We start from the raw sequence: 20,194 nt of genomic DNA on the forward strand, positions 1-20,194 counted from the left end.
GTCACCCAGGTTCAAACTCCTGGGCTCAAGCCATACTCTTGCCTCAGCCTCCTAAGCAGCTAGGACTATAGGTGCATGCCGTCATGCTTGGCTAATACACTTTTTAAAAATCTGTAGAGACTGTGTTGCCCAGGCTGGTCTTGGACCCCTGGCTTCAAGTGAGTCTCCCACCTTGGCCTCCCAAAGTGTTAGGATTACAGTCGTGATGCTTGAATAGTAACAAGAGTTTTGCAGGATAGTAACAGGCCTTCAGTTCTGTACACAAACAGCAGTAACAGCAATTGACTCAGGGAAGCCCAAAGAGGGTGGGTGGGTTGTTAACTTTTTCTCTACTCATTTCTGGGTTGTTTCATGTTTTATGCCCAGCACATATTTTTTGTAGTTAATTTTAACCTTATAATAATTTCTGTTTACAGATCTTACATGTTGAGTTTAATGGGTCTTGGCAGTTTCACAACCTGTATAGTCACCATCTCAAACAAGCTAGAGGACATTTCATCGTGCCAAGAAATCTCCTAGGGTTGCTTTCCAGTCAACCCCACCCTCAAATGACTGTGCTGACTTTTATTACCATACATTAGTTTTGGTGGGATCTCAAACATCCTACAGAAAAGTCATACAGCATGTACTATTTTGAGTCTGGCTTCTGTCACTTAACATAATATTGCTGCATGTTTTCCTTCCTTTTTATTAATAAATAATACTCTACTATATAAAAGTATTAATTTTTTGATTCATTCTCCTATTGGTGGGCATTTGAGTTGTGTTGAGGTCTTGACTATGGTGAATAGGCTGCTGTGAAAATTCTACAAGTCTTTCTGTGGATGTATATCTTCATTTCTCTTGGGTAAAATACCCAGAAGTGGAATGGCTGGGTCAAAGAGTACATTGTTAATTTTTAATAACATAATTTGAAAAATAAAGCAAAAATCTACAGCAATTACAAAGGGTGGTGGCCAGCCCAGGAATAAGCAAACACCAACTGCAGAGAATGGAGAATATAAGAATGTGTGCGCTTCTCATCTTCAGCCTCAAGCTGACCCCCGTGGCCACAGCTACCTCAGGACCCCTCCTTAGAACTCTTCAGTAACACTTGTAGGGGCCATTGATTTGGATCAGGCTCCTCTCCTGCACCCAGCAGACCAAGCCAATACGGAGTTGTTCATGCTAAATGTCACTAATTTCCTTAAGAGTATACTGAGGCAACAAATAGCTGATTTTTGGTTAGTTAAGGCTTGAGCTTTATGTCATAGTAGGCAGCCAGCCGACCCAGTGAGACAAAACACTGAGCTGTAGCCAATTTAGTTGTTCTTTTTGCTCTATGTTGGTTTTCTGTTCATAAATGCTGCCTGACCATGTGACAAGCAGGAGTTCTTTGAACTTGTTCTAGTTCTAAGGGCTGCCCAGCTTGCAAGTTTTTTTCCCCTTAAATAAACCTGATAAATTTAAGCTTGCCTGAGGTTTTTCCTTTTTAACAGATCGGTGAATGTGAAGGAACTCAAAGAGAAACATAGTGACCCCCAGGAGCAGGGGGTGGCCAAGCCAAGGCACACACCAGGGCCCATTGTGCCCACTGATCCCCTGGAACTGGGGATGGTGGGTCTAGCCCTCTCGGATTCTGAGCTCCACTCATTCGGGTTCTGAGCTCTCCGAGCTTATTTGAGAAATTTGATCCACACTGGGTTCAGAAATCTTGAAACTGGACTGATCCTACAGAGGTTTCAGATGTCTGGCTGGGCCAAAACAGAAACTGAACTGGGTATGGTAGGCAGGGTTCCTAGGAGATAGGGAAGCAGGGGTTTACTGGGATCCAAGGAGCTTAGAACTCCCCCATCTGGGACTCTCTAGTCAATTTCTTGTTTATGAACTATGGACACAGAACAAGGGCTTTTCTGGAGAAATGGGTGAACCTTACCCAAAATAATTTAGAGTTACAGCAGCCACAGTGGGGAAGTTTGTTTGCTTGTTTGACGAGACAGGGTTTTACTCCTGTTACTCAGACTTGAGTGCAATGGCGCCATCTTGGCTCACTGCAACCTCTGCCTCCTGGGCTCAAGCGATTCTCCTGCCTTAGCCTCCCAAGTAGCTGAGATTACAGGTGCACACCACCACCCCCAGTTAAATTTTGTATTTTTTGTAGAGATGGAATTTCTCGCTATTGCCCAGGCTTGTCTTGAACTCCTGGTCTCAAGTGATCCATCCCCCTCGGCCTCCCAAAGTGCGTAGATTATAGGGATGAGCCACTGTGCCTGGTTGAGAAGCTTTAATTTGGATAAAATTGTTTATTTGCAGGGAAAAAAATAGAAATAGAAAGATAAAACATCCCATAAGAACAATGGAATGCATTTTAATTGGTATGCAGAAACATGTAAAAGATTAAACAAAGAGTGTCTGCCTTAAAAGTTTCTTCCCAGGAGACAAATAAAATAAAAAGCTTAATCAGCAAACTGAGGACCAGAGGAAGGAGGACTGCACGCTCATTGAATTAACTCTGACTGCTCCTTGCTGTCTTTGTCATTACTTCAATATCCTGAGTCCACTGATCGTTTTGCTCAAGTACCTTTCCATCTTGAGGAAAACGAAAAGGAGGGGTTGGACAACTGTCTTACAACGTGAGACCCTCTGAACACCTAGGCCGGCCTGCTGTAACCACTTTACTCCATGCTCTGAAGCTGAACTTAGAGCCTTCATAAGATACTTTCCTAATGCAAGAGAAAATCCTCAAACGTTTACCTAGGAATTTAGAATTGCCATAGGAGCTTATGATCCAGGAACTTTTGACTTTATTAATTTCTTCACTTGATTTTGCAACCTGGTAAAGCTCAAAAGAGTATAAAAGCAGCAGAATAGAGAGAACCCGAGGGGATATTAAAGACACTAAAACCTTCTTGCTACAACAAGCTGGAAGAACACTGAAAACCTTTTAAATTCAGTTCCTAAGTCTTCTGCACAAAAAAAAGGATCCATCTGTCAGTCTTGCAGGTGAAAAAAGGACGTACCCATTTCATATTACAGAGCTGGTTTAGAAACACTATTTGTGAAACATTCTGCACTCAAAAGACTACAAGGAGAATTTCCTGTAGGGATTAAAATGGCATTAACTGCTCTATTTATAAACAAATGTTGTCCCGAATTTAGCAGTTGCATTAAGAAGCATGAATTTGGATGGGGAATGACAGACATGGTGGAATTGGTGACTTTAGCTGAGCATTTTCAAAGGACCCTAGAATAAGAAAAAGCACCGAAAGCTAATAAGTTTATGCCTCTTCAATTGCAACAATTACAGGGGCCAAAGCCAAAGAGACCACCTTGTCCTTGTTTTAAACCACACTCTAAAGAACCTAGAGTAAGAAACCCTTCACCCCAAGGTGTCTACCTACATTGCAAACAGCCAGGGCCCTGGAAGAGAGGCTGTCCAGTCATCCCAGTCCACCAAGGAGCCTCCTCCTTTCAGTGGCGATGGTCTGCCCACTAGAGGGAGCCCATGAGATCACAATCAGCCTGGCCGCAGGAGGGACTTTCCGGCTAGCTGTTGCCTGTGATGCCTTTTGATAAACAATGAGAAACAGAGGCTAAGACAAGCAAGGAACCTGTATCATGCTGGTGAATATTGGGTTTGGTTTATCTTTCACAAACCCCACTTTAATAAGCTGTTAAAGCAAACTAAATATGGCTTGAGAAGGACTCTGTACTTCTTCTATGTTTGAGTCCTTGTAGATGAACTGCAACCTAACATAATAGGTGGACAACATTGAAAATCTAACTTAGGAGTATGCACCTGTAACAATCGTTGAGTCCTGGCCAATCCCAGCAGCCATACTTCAACCACTCATACACCACTCAGTGTTCAAACTGTGTTCAAATAAGGCAAATGCCAAGCTGTAACCAGTCCAGCTGTTCTGTACCTCAATTCTGATTTCTGCATATCACTTCCCCCCCTTTTTTTGTCTATAAATTTGTTCTGACCACGAGGAACCCCAGAGTCTCTCTGAATCTGTTGTGATTCTCAGAGCTGCCCAATTTGTGAATCGTCCATTGCTCAATTAAAGTTTTTTTCTATTTAATTTGGCTGAAGTTTTTCTTTTAACAGATGGTGGCAGAAGTGGGATCCAAAGTACAACTTCTAACGACCCCCAGGAGTACTGAGTGAACAAGCAAGGTACCTGCAGGACTTATTTGTGTCCATTGATCTCTCAGAGCAGCTGGGGATCATGGGTAAGTTCTCTCTCAGATTTCAGAGCTCCATGGATTTGTGTTTTGAGCGCTCAGTTTCTTTGAACAAATTTCTGATCCAAACTGGGTTTGGAAGTCACAACAGAAACTGGACTGGGTCCAGGAACGGATTTGATCTGGGAATTAACCAGCTTGGATCCAGTTAGAGTACTCTTACATCTGATTGGGTCAGAAAGGAACTGGTCATAAGTGGTAATATTGTAGGGGGTGTAAAATTTGGCTTTTAAAAATTTGCAGGGATTTTTATATTCTACTCTTTTGTTTCATTTTTCTTGTGCGTTTAGGTGGGAAAGAAATCATTGACTAAGTTAATCAAGGAAACCTGACAGTAAAGCCAATATTTTAGGTAAAAATGGGATCCTTAATTTCTAGAAAACCGAATTCCTTCTGGCTTATACATTAGGCCTGGGAAGCAGCAAAGTCTTACAGAAATGGCGAAATGTTACTAAAGATAACTTACAGTGGTACATTCCAAATAAACAACAAAGGCACTAGAGTGCATTAATTTTTTTTTCTTTTGTGTTGCGGCAGGTCCCTGAAACAAACAAACAAACAAAGACTGGATTAGGTCTCCATCTTGTTTTATGTCCTTGGTAGCTTGGCCTTGTAATTATGTGGCGGTACTTTCTCTTGGCCTTTGCCTTCCAAGGAACAGGAATTTTAGGGTTCATGTCACACTAAACTCTAAAGATTATCTTGAGTAGTTGAAAGACTTTGCAAGCTCAAAATTAACTACTCTAGACTCCTTCTGGGAAGGGCAATGGAGACTGCCCAGTGTTGTAGCTCAGCAGCTAAGTTTTATCCTTTCACATTGGTGGCCTGGGTTTGGTTCCAAGCTTAGAGAATGAGTACTTTCTGGTTAATACCTGTGTGACTTTTACCACTTCCTGATCTTCTTCCCCTCCATAAACAACCTCTAGCTTCCCTTCTTAAATCTTCATTTCTCTGAGTTACCTTTAAAAATTTCAGATTTTGTAAAAACTGCTTACCACCTTTTTGAAAATACCTAGTACACTTGTGGTTAAGTCATATCCTTAGTTGAGCTTTGTTGGTTTAATCTGTAAGGTTACCTTTGGTAAAGTTCAAAAGACAGAAATATCAGCCATTTGGCCTGGCTAAAGTCAGGTAATAAGAAATTTAAAAGGAGTTTTTAGAAAGAGCACTATGGTTAAAAGTCAGCTTAATTAAAAGCAGATATTCAAGCTCTAACAGCCTTGGACTCTTTGGAAAAAATAGAAGGCGCCAGAGACCCCATTTTGGGGAAAAAAAAAAAAAAAACCTGTTTTCTTCATGGAACCCCAGGCACTGGAAATGGATAGATCCCTCTCAAAATCTAAGGCTCTGTTCTTTATACCAGATCAAGGGTCTGGCATAAAAATGAGACCCTTAATTTTTGAAGGTCAGTTTTGCCTTCCAGATGTGACTGCTTATTATATTAGGCCCCAGAAACTCCATGCTTTGCTGGCCCTGTTCTTCCAAGGACTCCACCCTAAACCCAGTAATCCAATTAAGAGACATATAAACTACTGAGTCTTCTTCTGTTCTGCCTGTGTAGTTATATATGTGTTGGGTGCATAATGTTTATATAAGAGAGCTCTAATTAATTGGCCTAAAGAAAAATATGTGCTTAAATCAAATATTTTTGTCAGGAAAGTAAAAACTGTAATGTCTTAGTTTATATAACTTTAGTAATCTTTGGAAAATAAAAACAGCTTTAAAGATTATTGGCAAAATAAAGACATTTGGTCTAATATAGACAGGTCAGATATTAGGTTTGCTAAATGCTTTAAGGTTATAACCTGCTTTGACTTTTGAAAATTGTTCAACTTACCTACCTTGGAGACCTTAGATTCTAGATAAGGCCTGGGGACATGTGGACTTAGTCATGCATCTTGGCTATGAAAATAAGGTTATAAAGAAAAGAGATTTTATATAGGAAAGGATCTTGTATGGTAAATTCTTGTCCTAAAATAAAATAACTGGTTGTTTAAAAAGAGGGATGTTTAGGACAAGTCAGAAAGTCCAAGCATGTTGTAGATAGTTTGTGTATGTTGTGAAAGGATTCATGAAAGGAAATTTATGCAACAAAAGTAAAAGTTGCTAAGAGTTACCATTATAACATGTAATTGAAACTACTAAAAAAATAGTTCTACATGCAAGGTGTGTGAGGAGAGTGAAATGCGTTTTTGGTAAAAGATTATAAGAAGGGATAGAAATGTAAATTTTTGCCTAGTTTAGATGGCTAAAGGGTTGTTTCAAATTAGATAAGAAGAAGCTAAGGGTCTGAATAAGTTTTGGAAGGTTTGTAAAAGTTAATCTGATAAAAAAAATTCTGTGTGTGAACATATTGACTAAATTTAAAGGGGTACTATTCAGTTTTTCCATGAATTGAACATCAAAAAAAAAAAAGCACAGATGGTTTTTTTAAAGTGCTGATCTGCTCTTTTACAAAAATTGTAAAAGGTGATAAAAGGTTTACAAGAATCTCACCTCATGGTTAAACTGATTAAGCATAATATCAAATGTTTTAAACCTTTAACATATTTGACAGGCTTCCCAAAATCAAATTTCAGCTTCAAAATAGTCTTTTCTGACCTTAACTTTGGGATGCTACAGAGGGCCCCTGAAGCATCCAAAAGAGAGGTAAACAGGATTATTTGACATGTTATTACATGGGAAACATTGTCAAAGAAATAATATTTAACCTTCTTCAGATTATATTTTAGTGAATGATATTAATATATGTTCTAAAATTGTATGGTATTTCTAAAATTATAATATGTCTTAGTATATGCTATCAATCATAATTATGGTTATTAAGTTACTGTAGACCACAGAAATAACCAAATTACCATTTATATTGTGTCTTTAACTATGACTATTTAAAGTCATTTCCACAGTTAATTGCTTAATGCTGATGCAGTTTTTGAAAACTTCACAAGCATGTAAAATCCTAGAATATGGTGTCTTTTAGGAGACTCATGAAAGGATGAAATGGACCCTAAAAAGCACTCTGGAATGCAGGTTTCTAATAACTTTAGAATCATATCATTTGAATTGGGTAAGAATTCCTGGAACTTTAATGAAAAGACTGACTAGGTTATAAAACTGCTAACCTAAGTAGAACAAAAGTTAATTAAATACCAAGAAAAGACTTTGCCAGATTTTCACAGTAAATCAGCCAATACTGAAATTTTTTAGTTATACAATTTGAATGAAATTCATGGTCTACGTCAAATTGCCTATTATGACCCATCAGTTATCAGTGCTATGCACCAAATTTGGAAAAACAACTGCTATTCAAGAGGATGTGAGTCTAATGCTAATTAAGCACGGACTCATGGAGAACCAGGATGGCTGCCTTGCCCTTCTGGAGTCTAGCTGAAAAAAATATGGGACCATGAGGACACTGTAAGCTATGAATGACATGCTGAGACCAGAAACCCAAAATGATGGTAACTGAAAGTGGTGCTAAAGCCCTAAGTTTTGGTTACACTCTCACTTGAGAACCCAGTTAAAAGCGGAGATTTTTTTAAAACAAAATTATAGGAGGCCATTGTTTTGGACTGAACTCATGCACTAGACCCCAAGAGACCAAACCAAAAATGGAGTTGGTTATGCTAAATATGACATAATCAAGCTAAGACTTTAAGGAAGCACATAGATTCTAGACCAGAATAGACCAGGTCTTGTTTTACTCTTAAAATAGTATGTTCCAGCATAAGGAGGCACCCTCTACTCAATCCTTGTTCCTACCTTTGCAAAACCTACTGTTCTACTGTTTCTCAGTGGGTTTTAAGACAAAATAATTACATTTACAATGGTGATAGTGACATCAATGACTAAAGTTTTGGTCAATCTCTCAAAATTGAGAAAATGACCAAAAGGGGGAATTATTAAAGCAAACTAAATATGGCCTGAGAAGGGCTCCATACTCCTATATCTGAGTCCTTGTGGATGAACTGTAACCTAACTTAGTAGGTAGACAAGATTGAAAGCCTAATTTAGGAGTATGCACTTGTAACAGTTGCTGAGTCTTGGCCAATCCCAGGAGCCATACTTCAACCACTCATATACTGCTGAGCATTCAAATTGTGTTCAAATAAGGCAAACTCCAACCTGTAGCCAATTCAGCTGTTCTGTACCTCACCTCCAATTCCTGTGCGTCACTTCCCTTTCTTGTCTATAGATCTGTTCTGACCCTGAGGCATCTCTGAAGTCTCTTCAAATCTGCTGTGATTCTGGGGGCTGCCCGATTTACGAATCATTCATCACTCAGTTAAACTCCTTTAAATTTAATTCAGCTGAAGGTTTTCTTTTACCAAGCTGACAAATCCCTGAAAGTGGAAAGGTCATTTCTGTGGTGGGGGTTTTGAATCAGACACAACAGTACCCATGTATGAACCCATCCAGTTGACGCTGGGGCCATTTTCAGAAAAATGAACCTTTTTCCTATGTGACACTATTCTAGTAACTTGCTAGGGGAAGACTTATCTGCTAAGCTAAAGAGGCGTATGAAGTTTCCTGCAGAGCAGGAGTTAGAGTTTCCTGACCCCCTGAACGAGATCTGTTGTGCTCTCCACAGGCAGAAACTGACAAGATCAAAACTCAGGCCTGCAATATCTCTGATCTCTCTAAAATATCCAAATGTTTATGGACTTCTTCCTCTACTGATATAGGAAGAGTTAAAAGTATGGTAACTATAAAAGTCTAAATAGATCATTCTAAACCTTTACCTAAATTATCCTAATATTTACTGAGGCCTGGGCAATTCAAGGACTCTCATCAATTGCAGAAGATTTCATTAAACAAGGACTTATTCTGTGTATCAGTCCTTGTAATACTCCAATCCTACCAGTTAAAAAATCAAGGGACAAGGATGGACAAGGAGGGAAATTTGTTCAAGATTTACGAGCACTTAATAAAATCGTGATACCAAGGTTTCCTGTGATTCCAAACTCTAACACTTGATTGTTCAATGTGCACATTGATTCAGAATGGCTCACAGTCATAGGTCCCTGTCCAGCTTTCTTTAGCATTCTAGCTAAGAAAGAGAGTCAGTATGTGTTTGCTTTTCACTTGAAAAAATCAAAGTATACCTGGACTATAATGCCACAGAGGTTTCCTGAAGCTCCTTCTTATTTTTCCCAGGCGTTACACCAGGACTGGATAACCTTGCAATTTCCTTGAAATTCTCCCCTCATTTGGCGCGTAGATTATCTCTTGCCTTGCTCTCCCAGTAAAGTGTGGTCTGAAATGGACTCACTTTACCTCTTACAGCAACTTGCACATAAAGGTCACAAAGTTTTGATGGAAAGCCTTCAGTTTTCAAGGGGAAAGTTTCACGTTTTAAGGCATGACCTGACTGTGGAAAGGGTTTCCAAGAGAATAAAAACCACTCAAGGTTTTCCCTGGCCTACAGCTAAAAGACAGTGAAGAGGTTTTCTGGGACTTGCAGGATATTGCAGATCCTGGGTTCCAAGCTTTTCCTTAACCATCTCACCATTGTGTGAGCTCACTAAGAATGCAGTACCAGAGCCTGCATCATGGGAGGGCAGTCAGGAGCAGGCTTCTCACTGGCAGAAACCTGCCTTACCGCAGCCCCAACCTTAGTACTTCCAAATTACACTAAACCTTTCACCTTGTTCATTCATGAACATGGCAATCAGGCATAGGGGAAAACAATAGGGCCACGGCACATTATAGCAGGCAGTCAGCCCCCGCAGCTGAGGCACATCCTCACCACTAAAAGCAGTAGCCACAGCTGTCATACTGGTAGAGTTTTAACCTGAGTTAGTCTTAGGGAATGAACTTTTATGCAAGTCCTGCATGTTGGGGAAAGTTTATTAAATTCTAGTCAAATTCAGCATTTTTCAGCAAGTAGACTATCATTTTATGAAATCCTTTTGCTTCCCAATCTCCATCTAAGATGTTGCACTCTGCTACCTCTGGCTGACTGCAGTGTGAGTGTGGTATCTGAATCATTAGTCTTGCATGCTGCTGTATGAAGCACTCCATTAGCTTATCCCAAGGAGACATTTGTTTGTTGATGAGTCTTAGGCTGAAAACTCAGAAGGAAAATGTCAGGTGGGGTATGCTGTTACCACTCAAAATGAATTAATAGGAAAGGAAATTCTTCCCCAATTTAAATTAGCCTAACCTGCAGAGCTTTTTGCTTTTACCTGAGATTGTCACGTAAAGATAAATCAGTAGATATTTTTAGACAGCAGATATACTTTAGAAGTACTTCATAATTTCAGCATGTTATGGAAACAAAGGAGGCTTCTCACTTCCAGTGGGATCCCCATCAAAAATGAACTCCAAGTAGATGAACTCCTTTCTGCCATCCTGTTACCATCACAAACTGCCATTATTAAAATCAAAACACCTACTTATAAAACTGCACCTGAGTATCAAGGGAATGCCCTGGCAGATGTTCATGCTAAGTCAGCCAGTACTGAAATTGTTAGGATGTGTAATTTCAATAAACTCCATAAGATTCACCAAAGTCAGCTCCCCTATGATGACTTACTTAATAAACAGTGCAGTGCACCAATTTGTAAAAACAAAATTGGTATCTGAAAAGACGTAAACTCAGTGTGAAGTGTGGACTCATGGAGGCCCTGGATAGCCACTTGGTCCTCTCTGAGTCCTTGAAGCTTCCATTGTTAAGGGCTCTGCACTCCATAGCTCATTACGGTGATACAAATTATGAAAAATATTGGTAGGGTGATTGTTCTAAAATTGCTAAAAGGGTTTATAACCAATGTTTGATTTGTCAAACCCATAATCCTGTGAAGACAATGAAAGCTTCAGGTGATGTATTTCTAACACATGGTGAACCATTTGAATATTTACGGAGGCACTTCATTCAGCTTCCATCCTTGACAGGATATCAGCATGTTATTGTAATAGTTTGCATGTTCTCTGGTCAGATAGAAGCTTTCCCATGTAAGAAAACTGATGCTAGGACAGTGGCTAATATGTTATTAGAATTGTGTTTCCTTTCTGGGGTGCCCCTGGAGAGGAATCTCCTGCAACAGAGGAACCTATGTTACTGTTCAAACTCTAAAGCAGTTAAACAAGGTATTGCAAACACAATGACACTATCATTGTCCCCATCACCCTCAACCTTCTAGAAAGATTGAAAGAACAAATGGCATTTTAAGAAACTGAAATTGACAACTGAATCAATTTGATTGCCTTGGCCAAAGGCACTATCACTGGCTTTGCGGGGAATCAGATCCACTCCCATCAGAATACGTAGACTGGGCCTTTATGTAATATTTATTGGAAGCCTGTGCCCTTAATAATGGAATCTCATGTATCTCCCACTCTCCTCAATTCTGATATAACTAAATACTGTAAAGCTTTCATGTATTATGCCAAAGTATATTTTCACCAGATAAAAGAAACTTTCCATGATCCACCAACTGAGAACAATCAAGTCCCTCACAGTTTAGAACCTGAAGACAAGATCTTCCGGAAATGATATCAAAGAAAGATTGCCCTGGAACCCTGTTGGTAGGCACCATAGCAAGTTCTTATCACTACCCACACTGCAGCCAAGCTTCGGGGCCTTGAACTTGGTTGGGTCCACAACTCACAACTCAAAGGGCCTCTCAAGATTCCTGGAACTGCACACCTGTTGTAGAATTTAAGGTAAAGCTGGACATGGGGAAATTTTCCTGGAAGCAGATGACATATTAGATATGAACAGTTTTCCCAATACATGGGAACTAAACTCTTCTCTTAGTGAGACGCTTTCCCTGTTGAGCTTTCCTTGTTTATGCCTAGTTTGTTTATGTCTACTTTTTTACTTGGAAGGATAATGCTGTAGTTAGAACTTCACAATAAATAGAAAATGTTGGATCTTTTCTGCTAAACCCAGAACTTTACATCATCTAAGGGATCCATTAGTTCACTTAGTGATTAACTTTAGTAACATCCCTAATGCAACTGCCTATTTAAATTGTATTTGTGGTCCCTTTTATAGAACTGGACTTCTGGTCCACTTGCTCTGACTCCTGCTTTGATTTGACCCAGTCATGGGATGTGAGATGGCTTATTAGCTGAGCAAGGAGGAGTCGGTGCTGATGCTTTTTGTTGCATAGAATAAATACATCGAATATTGTAGAGACTCAGTCACAAAAAAACAACAAACAGGCTATTTGGCTAAAATGGGTGCACTCTTCATTTGGTTTATTGTTTGATCTATTCGATTTTAGTTGATTTGTTTCATGAGGACCCTGGGTAAGGGGCATACTTTAAACTCTTGGTGTCAAGCTCCCAATAGTCATAATAGTAGTCTTCCTGGTGCATTGTATTCTTTCAAAAATTTTTAAATGTTTGCATGCAGCCATCTGCTAAACATTAAATGGTACCTTTTTATTGGAATGACAAAAATCCTCAAAAGTATGATCATGAGGACACTGTAACCTAGGAATAAATGATATGTTGAGACCGAATATCTAAAATGACGGTAACTGGGAGTAGCACTGATGCCCTAAGTTTTATTCACATTCTTACCTAGGTGAGATCCTGACCAAAAGCAAGGGATTGTTAAATAAAATTTGCAGAAGGCTACTGATTTGGAGAAGGCTCCTGTACTGGGCCCAGCAGACCAAGCCAATATGGAGTAATTCATGCTAAATGTAACTAATTAACTTAGGAGCACAGTGGTCTCTCAGTATCTGCAGGGCATTGGTTCCGGGACCACCTGTGGATACCAAAACCGGTGCATACTGAAGTTCCACAATTGCCTCTGTGAAACCCATGAATACAAAAAGTTGGCCCTCTGCATACGCAGGTTTCACATCCCACAAATGCTGTATTTTTTATTTGTATTTGGTTGTAGATGCAGAAGCTGCCAATATGGAGGGCCGACTGTATTTATTTTAAAAATCTCCCGTACATGGACCCGCACAGGTCCAACCTGTGTTGTCCAAGGATCAAATGTATACTCACGTCACAAATATCTGAGTTTCAGTTAGTAACAGGCAGCCGGCTGCTTCAAGTGAGATACAATGCTGAGTTGCAACCAATTAAGTTGCTCTTTTTGCCCCACTTCCACTTTCTGTCCATAAATGCAGCCTGACTGTGTAGTAGCCAGGAGCTCTTTGAACCTGTTCTGGTTCTGAGGGCTGCCCAATTAACAAATCTTTTTCTTTTTTTTTCTCAAATAAACTCTGACAAGTTTAAACTTTAAACTTGCTTAAGGTTTTTGCTTTATGACAGAGCCGAAGTCAACGGAACCTCTCATTCAGACTCGCCATCTCCACCTTCTGTTCTCGGTCTGCTCTTTTAGTCTCCGGTCAACCGCTCCAGCACGACCCACTCTTTGGTCTTAAAGGGCCCTTGATAGTTTCTCTCAATTCACTAGCACTTTCCTTGTCCAGCTCAGAATCTGCAGTCCACGACCGCCCTTTGATTTTCACTGAAACCATCTGGGTAAACTCAGAGATGGGTTTCCTTTTCCTCCGTGCCTGCTTCTTGAGTAGTCTGATGCATCTGGGGTCTCAAACATGCAGTTTGGTCCCACTGTAAACTGAGGTGAGCCTTCAATACAGCCCAGGGTCCTTCCACCGCTCTCCCATTCCCCAACCCCACAAGGACTGCTCGAGCTTCCCTCTCCTGCACCCCACCTCAGGAGATGACCTTACCCCACTCTTTAGAGAGAGAAGGAAAGCCACCAGCGGTGGATCTTGTACCAACATGAACCATGGGTAAAGAAAACCCACCGTCCAGCTAGCCACCCACGCATCCATCCTGCCACCCTCCCTCCTTCCTTCTGGTTATGATGCCATTCAAGCCACCTTGGAATCTGCTTTTGGACGTCTTCCCTTCCTCCCCTTTTCAGGAACCACAGACACTACTGATTCTCCCCTTTCTTGTATATTCAACTTTTCCTTCTCAGCTGAGTCTTTCTCAATAGCTTTTTACACTCTTAAGTCTCTCTCGTTACAGCCTTTCCCCCTTCCCACCATGACTTTCTCTTGTTACCTTCCCCTTCCCAGCCAAACACTTCACAGCATGTGCTCCAGGAATGGCAGCAGCGTCTCCTCGATCCCCGCTCCTCCTAAAGAGCCCAGGGTGCCCGTTCCTGGATGGTTCCAACTTGAGAGCTCCGCAGTGACTCCACCCTCCCAGCGTCCGTGCAGCCTCGGGTGGTGGCGGGTCGTGCCACTGCTGATCTCCAGCTGCCTCGCCACTTCTTTTTACCCTGCAGCATTTCCAGCGCTCTTGCAGCTACTTCGTGTGGAGCTCCCTCCACTGAGCAACGTGAGGTGGGCTCTCCACTGACTAGACAGCGCCACTCATCTGTGAGTCCCTCTGGTCCACTCCCCACCCTTCATGGGGCCTGGTGCTTGGAGTCTGACCTGGAAGGGCAGCAGCCCCAGGCCTCTCTGCATCTGACTTGCAGAGACTTAGCCACTGGAGGGTCCTGGAAGGACATGAGGGGAGGGAAGGAGCCGGGTCTTCCCTGCTCCCGGTTATGATCACAGTTGCCATGTCTCCCAAGCAGCCCCTACACTCTGCACTTCTCTGGGTTCCAGGAAGTGTTCCACACCCCAAACCCTCAGGCTCAGGGTCAGGGTCAGGGTCAGGGCTCTGCTGTCCCTGGCCCTGGGCCATGGCACCATCCTGCACTCCCCAACCAGTGCCACGTTCTGCTCACTTGTCTTGCACGTGCCAGGCTCTGGCCTGCACTGGATCCTGGGTGGGTGATTTCCTTACACTCAGAGGCCAGCCCAGGCCTAGGGCCATCAGGGACAGAGCTTCCAACAAGACCCAGTTGCTCCTTTCAGCTTTCTGATGCCACATGAGCTTTTCCAACTCATTTATCATGATGGCTAGTGGAAACTGATTTTTTTAAGTTATTATTTTTAATTGTGGTAAAATAAACATAACCCAAAATTTACCATTTTAACTATTCTTCAGTGTACAGTGCTATGTTTTTAAGAGCATTCACACTGTTGTGCAACCATCATCGACATCCATCTCCAGAACTTTTTCAACTGAAACTCTGTCCCCATTAAACATGAACTCCCCATTCTCCCCTCCCCATGGCCCCTGGCACCCCTCATTACACTTTCTGTCTCTATGAACATGACTACTTTAGGGGCCTCACAGGAACAGAACCGTTTGTCCTATTGTGGCTGGGTTAATTCAGTTAGAGTAATGTACTCAAGATTCTTCCATGTCGTAGTGTGTGTCGGAATTTTCTTCCTTTCTAAGGCTGAATAATATTCCAGGATATTGATTTTTTAAAGGTGTTTTTACTTTGCAAAACAAGAAAATGAGAATCTAATGCCAGTTACTGGAATGCTGTTGAAATTGCCCTGGCCTATGAAATCAGAACATCTTGTTACCACTGGACAACAGAGTGAAACCCACAGTCTGCACCCCATGTTGTGGCCTCGTGACCCCTGACTTTGCCAGCTCCTCTCCTGCAGCTGCAATGCTTTCTCCTGGTTCCTCAAAAACAACCCGCATCCCCACCTCCATGCACCCATGCATCATTCTTACATTCTCTTCAACTGGAATGTCTTTCTCATTTTTTGCTGGTTAAATTCATCACAGTCTCACTAGGCCTTATCTCCCACGTGGAGCCTGAAGTACCCAGACCTCATTTCTTCATGTCTCCCCTCTGTGATGGTTCACATCCCCTCCCACCTTTGATATCTGCTGTCTGTACATTCATTTCCCCTGTAGGGGTGCAAGCACCTGGAGTAGAGACACTGTCCCTGCCTCCTCTTTTCTCATTTATTCCTCTGCAATGAGTTTCTGGGAGCCATGTGTCAGCCCAGCGCTGTCCAGGCATGCGGGTGCAAACACACAACACCCCCAGGTTAGATTTGGTGTGGGGCTGGAGAGGACCCGGCAGGAGCAGGCTGTAAGCTCTGTGGCCCAGAAGCATTTCTTCTGTGTCTGCAGGTCCTCAGGTGGGCTCTGGTGCGTAGCACAGAGCTGTATTAAGGCTCATCCCTACCTTCACCTCTATAAGAAAAATTGCACGCTGGCCCTTTAAAGGAGAAATATGGAGAAAACTATTTTGAATTCTAGGTTCCCTTTGGGGAGAGGTTTTAAGGGGTGGGGATCAGGTGACATCATGAGTAACTCACAAGGCAGGGTAGAAGTATCTGAACGAGGCATCCCAGCAGATAAAGAGAAACACTGGCTCCAAATTAAAAAAAACAACAAACAAAAAAAAAACAAGCCTACGTCACTTGGCCTGCCTGCTTTGATTTCCCACAGGCTATTAACCTTCAAGTTAATGTTTCCCTTGCAGCGTACACACAGTCCCAGTTACTGATTCCCCAAAAACAAGCTGAATCATCATTATACAACAAAAAGAGAACCCATGTCTATCCCATCCCCCAGTCACACAGCCCTGAGCCAGGCTCGCCTTCTAACCTGCCTCTGGTTTGGAGCAGTAGCCCCCATTGTTCTACCCAGACCCGGGCTGTGTACATGCACACTGCTTTCCCTGGTAGGACTTAGCCACCAGGGCCCTGCGGAAAAGCCCGGGCAGAGGCTCTCTCTGCAGGGCTTATCCAGCCACTCTCACTGCAGGTGCCTCTCCTGCATCAGGGCCTATGTAGGGCTGTGGGATACACAGATGAAACAGGCCCTGTCCCTGCCCTCAGAGGTGTTGCAGTTGAGAAAGAGACAGACACACATATAAACAGTTGCATTAGAGTGTGGTCTGTGCTGTGAGTGAGGGAATTCCCAAGGAGAAGGCTGGGATCAGGCTTCCCAAAGGAGATGATGCACAAGCCCATCCCTGGGGAACAGGCAGGGCTCAGCTGGTGGCTTCAAGAAGCAGGGCATTCCCGGCACAGTGAACTGAACTGGCAAAGGAGGGTTTCAGTGGGACTCGTTCAGAGAGTGTCATATAGTCTTGGGACAGGGACAAGCTGGCTTCTGCCACTCTCTGACCTCAACCCTCAGCTTCTCTATCTGATCTATGAAAGGATGGATTCGGAAATCACACAGTTACTTTCACCATCTTTCATTTGTTAAAAGGAAGTCACTACGTTCAGCCTACACTCAAAGGCAGAGGAATTATGTGCTACTCCTTGAATAGAAGAGCATCAAAGAGTTTTAAAATGACCACAATCCACCTAATGGCCACAAATTATTTACATCCTTCCACATCCAAAATACATTGGCCCTCCAAACATCCTCTCAAATCCTCATCCCACTGTAGAATCAGCTCAATGTCCAGAATCTCTGCATCTAAATCAGGCTTCGATGTAGGTGAAGCACCTGGGGTATTATTCCCTCAAGTGTAGCTCCTTGAGTAGAGTTGTTCTAAATCTGCAGACTTGGGAATTCTAGAGACAAATTAACTGTGCCTCCCCCGCTGCACCAACCTGACATAAACTGGTGGGACAGGCATAGGATAACCACTGTAGATGTGCCTGCTCCAAAGGAGACAAGGATGGCAGGAGTCACTAGTCCACGACAATGCTAAAATCTTCCTGGGCAGGTCCTGAAAGTTCCTTAAATAGTACTTAGTCTGACTCTGGCCCCAGAGTGATTCTCCATGGTCTTGGCTCCACCCTGTGGGTTTTTTGTTCTGTTCCACAAGTCATCCCTTCTTTTCCATGAAATGCAGCCCAGGTTCATATCTGTGTAGTTTCTTAGCTTGCTTCCTCCCAGAATTTGGAGGAATCTGCAGGTCTGTTTTCATTTTATATTGTCTCTGACCCTTTCAGTCTAAGTCTACACTGTTTTGCTAATACAATTCTTTTAAAAATGTTACATGTCTCCTGTAGATCTCACTGAGGTTCATGCCTTTAGACAACTGTCAAACCCACACATCTCTTTGAGAAAAGCCTGTCTCTCCCTTGGGCTTCTGCTGAGACAGCTGTCAAGGACAACTGTCAGCTTCTTAGAAATCCCACTATTTAACAAAATATTCTGAGGTGTCCATTTGATCTCTTTGAAGATTTTACAAAAGATCTCATGGCCATACCCTTGGCTTCATCTTTAGGCCGTCTTCCTGGCTCCGGGCTGCATTTGCTCTTTGCCTGGAAGCCATTTGTTAGTTTTAACATCAGATGACATCTGGAGAAGCTGACATTTTCACAACCCAAGTTCTGGTTCCTTTTTATTTAACAATCCTTCTTTTGACTTATGTTCCTTCTCTCACATTTTAGTATAAGCAACAAGAAGAAGCCAGGAGGAGGCACCTTCAACAATCTTCTTAACCAGATTCCCTAGTTCATCTGGTACATTTTCTACTCTGAAACCACATGGTTTGAGAACACTTTCTGCTTAAATTTCCCTCCTCTCCTGCTCCATACCTCTAAGAGTATGGACTCTTCTCTGATTTCCTAATACATCTTTTTGGGGTGTCCAACCTCCAAGCCATTGATTCAGTAGTTCCTGTCACCCATCTGCCTTCTCTATTTTAGCTCCCAAGCTCAGAACACACCACTTTCCCACTGCAGGCCCCTGACAGTCAGTTATCCTACAGATTGCGTGGTGCACCTTCCACACACAGGGCATGCATTCGGCCCTGGGGACTTCCCAGGAGAATAAGCTAGTCTTTGCCATCATTGTCCAGAGACATGTTAATCAAGCAATCCCAGAAACACTGATAAAATTGCAGTTGAAGGCCGGGTGCAGTGGCTCATGCATGTGATCTCAGCACTTTGGGAGGCTGAGGTAGGTGGATCATCTGACGTCAGGAGTTTGAGACCAGCCTGGCCAACATGGTGAAACCCCAGTGAAACCTCTACTAAAAATACAAAAATTAGCCAGGTGTGGTGGTGCATGCCTGTAATCCCAGCTACTCGGGAGGCTAAGGCAGGAGAATCACTTGAACCTAGGAGGCAGAGGGTCCAGTGAGCCAAGATTGCACCATTGGACTCCAGTCTGGGCAACAGAGTGAGACTCTACCTCAAACAACAACAACAACAACAACAACAAAAAATAGTTGAGAGAGGTTCATGAAGAAAAATTACAGGCCTCTCTGTGATCGCATAATGGAGGAATCTGTCCTAGTAAGGCTGAGGCTAGGGAAAGTTTCCCTGAAGTCATGGCATTTTAGTAGGAACTTCCTGAAGAACGAGAGGGGTTGTCTGGACAAAGAGGAACCGCATGTGGAAACTTTATGAGTTGAGAAGTTCCACAGATATGAGGGACAGCGGGGATACCTGCAAGCTGGAGCTTAAAGAACAAGGGGACAGTGCCTGAAAACAGGCCTGTGGATCGGCAGGCACAGGCCACCTCAATCCTGGGTGTCCATACTGGCTTACGTGAGCAAAATACATGCATTAAGCCATTCAACAAACATTTATTAGCAACTGCTACAAGCCATCACTGTGTACTAGGGATGCAGCAGTGAATACATCTGGCAAATTTCCTGCCCTCAAAGAGCTTACAGTCTAGTGGAAGAGACAGATAATGAACAAACAAAGAAACAAGGAAATATCAGATATACAATTAAGTGCTGTGAAGGAAATAGAACAGGGTGATGTGACAGGGAGTGGCTGAGGGACTTCCTTAGTTTGTGTGACCTGGAACAGCCTCTCTAAGGCTCTGCATCAGATATCTGATATGTGATACCATATGGGAGCAGGCTCTGAAAGAACACTACAGATAGAGAGGTAAAGGCAGGAGCTGCAGCAAGCCTGATGTGTTCAGGCACTGAGCAGAGGGCCAGGTGGCTAGGGCTCAGCAAGAGGGACGCCTCGAAAGAAGTGAGGCTTAGCAGGGCACGGAGCAGTGCGGCCGCAGATGTGATGGGAAGGGCATTCCAGGAGAAGGAGTCGCCTGGACACAGGCTTGCAGTCAGGAACAATACGCAGTTATCACTCCCGGCGTTCTACATGGTCTTGCCTGAGACGGGGCTGGCCAGGATCCCTGGGAAGCAGGGAGAGGGGTCTGCGGCACCAGGACTGGGTGGAAGCGAGAGTGGAGAAGGGGAACTTGCCTCTCTCGGAGA

Source organism: Trachypithecus francoisi, unplaced genomic scaffold, assembly GCF_009764315.1.
Source record: "Trachypithecus francoisi isolate TF-2019V2 unplaced genomic scaffold, Tfra_2.0 Lachesis_group0, whole genome shotgun sequence".
Lineage (NCBI taxonomy): Eukaryota > Metazoa > Chordata > Mammalia > Primates > Cercopithecidae > Trachypithecus > Trachypithecus francoisi.